General features: G+C 51.0%; 1 protein-coding gene across 1 annotated transcript in view; it reads right to left on the bottom strand.

The window, feature by feature from the left end:
- LOC127752341 (uncharacterized) overlaps window positions 1–2,555 on the bottom strand; it is a gene marked incomplete at both ends in the record, with an annotated part of 21,209 nt that overhangs the window by 2,190 nt on the left and 16,464 nt on the right.

Genomic DNA, 2,555 nt, shown 5'->3' on the forward strand with positions numbered 1-2,555 from the left:
TTTTTGGAACAAATAGTTTAAACAATTGAGCTGTCCATAGAGATCTATGTTATTGCCTCTTTCGCAAAACCAAAACTTTACGCTCTCGTACCTCTCAAAATCCAATTCTTCCACTTACAGTGCAATTTATTATTTTTCCTAATCAATAAGTCAAAATTTTACGGAAAAGCTTACGGTTTATCCGTAACTTAAGAATACGGTTTTTCCGTATGGTTTCCGTAGAAAATACGGAAAAATTACGGTACATTCCGTGAAAAAAAATTCTTGACAATTCCGTTCAAAATTCCGTGGAAATTTCTAACAGTGCATGCACGCGTGCGGAGATGCGCCCCTGCCTCTTCTCCATTGAAACATGGGGTACAAAGCCCGAATAGCACAGCAGCACTCAGCAGCTTCGTCAGACTTAACCGAGTGCTAAGTTGATTATCGGGTACCCTCCTCTTCCACTCAGTCCCCTCTCCAACGTCTCTCCGCAGCTAAGAGAAACCCCGCAAATATAAGTGACTACTAGCACAAGCAAAACAACACAATCCCTGTCGTGACAAGAGGCTGGGGCCACTTTCATAGCCCTCGAGTCGCGTCCGTATCGGGAAGAGACAACATTCTAAACGTGCTCTTATGTATTCGTGGATGAATTACAGCGAGCGGCGTACGAAGTCCTCTCTTCCTTCCCTCCACTCACCATCACAGTAGTAAGACGAAGTTGTGAAATCACACCTTTTAAAGGCATTAAAGTTCTAAAGGCGTTAACGTTTTAGTTTTTTCGTAATATTTTCTGCTGCAGCAAACCAAGGTTTGTAGGACTAACATTTTCACATTCTCCTCAAAATTCCGCTTCGAACGAGCCTACATGTGATATGTGTCTGAAGAACGGTGAAAGAAGTAACCGACCCTCAGGAATCTACTAAATTTCTTTCATTTTGGATTTGAACCCTTTCACATGTAGGCTTGATTGAAGTGGAATTTTGAGCTAAATACGAAAATATAAGTTCCACAAACCCTGGTTTGCTTCATCAGAAACTATTTGGGAAAAACTAAAACGTTAACGCCTTTTGACTTAACGCCCCTGGAAAAGCGTTAATTCACGCCTTTGTTTTACCAATGCAGCTACCACCCTCCCTCACACACACGCGACGGCCCGGAGCCCATAACTGGGGCCACACTGTTGAAATCTTACGGTGAATTTTACCACAAAACTGAAACGCAGCACTGTGAATGACAATGAATATTTACCGTATATTACATTTGAATTCACCGTAAGCTTTTATTAGCGCACGTTGGACCGGGGCCCAGCCGCCGCCAACACTTTATCCAGCAAACAAACAAAGCACCGCGCGGATTTTAGACGTGAGTCGAAAGCGGCAACAGGAAGGATGGAAAACAGCTCGCGGTGTGTGGTGGGGTCTGGGAGTGAGGGGCGTAGGCAGAGCGAAACGCAAAGGAGCTGGAGCCGCGGCGGCCGGAAAGAAAAGGAAAACGTAATATAAGGTGGAGAAGGAGCGGGGGGTTTAGGTAAACCTCGTCTGGCCTACATGAGCCGGCGTACCCAGTCAGCCGCGCAGGGACGCCGGCACTAACGCGCCGCTGACCCCGAGATTTGATTTGTGGCACCGGGCCTCAGAGATCACGCTGCATGTGGGCCCTTGAGCACAGCGACACCACGCCTCTGCACCCCGTCGTGTAGCCCAGACTAGACTGGACTGTGTCCGGCCAGGATTGGATGGAATTCCTACACAAGATGCGCGCGAGTGTTTGCTCGATCTCCATCGTGCAAGCGGCAGCAGCAGTTCGGTTTGTGTTACCACAACTCGCAAAATCCACACACTCACACAAACACACACCCACACCACACACACACGGGTGCGAGTGGAGGAAATTCCTGGTTCCACCTCCCCCCCTCCCATAGAAGCAGCGGTAGCGGCGGCAGCAGCAGACCCACACCCAAACCGAGCGGACGGGAAACCGGCGCTAAACTCTGGCAATCCAGCAGGGCCAAACTTTTCAACGTGTATGGGAGGAGGGCCTTCCCCCGCCGCGCGCCGCCGCGCCACCCTCTGAGCCTTGCTGTGCGCAATGCGGCCGGGGAGAGGTGATGCGGAGGTGGTGTGCCTCTGACAGGCATCATGCAGACAATGTGAGTGTGTGTGTACGTGCGCGTGCGTGTGTGTGCTCATGTCACTTTACTTCTCGGCGCTGGCGGCTGGCACGAGAGTAGCAGAGACCCAAAGGAACTGATGTAAGAGACAGGCGGTGGGCCTGGGAGGCGGACGGAACCCCTTGAGGAATGCCACTCGCGCAGTGTTAAATTTGTCATCGCTCGCTCCGACAAAACAGTCTCACTCACCCTGCCGCGACGGAACAGGGTCCGGATGCCGTCGTGGCTCCGGGTGCGCCACCAGCTGATGACGGCCTGCGGACGAGACCCTTTGCTCTCGCACGTGAGCACCGCCTCCTGGTCGGCGGCCAACTGGTCCGGTTTGGTGATGAGCCGCGTCGTCAGCGGGTCCACTGCAAACAACAATGTACATGTAAAAATAAGTAAATCCATCAAAGTA

The sequence above is a fragment of the Frankliniella occidentalis genome, unplaced genomic scaffold (assembly GCF_000697945.3).
Source record: "Frankliniella occidentalis isolate FOCC.00 unplaced genomic scaffold, Focc_3.1 Scaffold10, whole genome shotgun sequence".
NCBI classification, from domain to species: domain Eukaryota; kingdom Metazoa; phylum Arthropoda; class Insecta; order Thysanoptera; family Thripidae; genus Frankliniella; species Frankliniella occidentalis.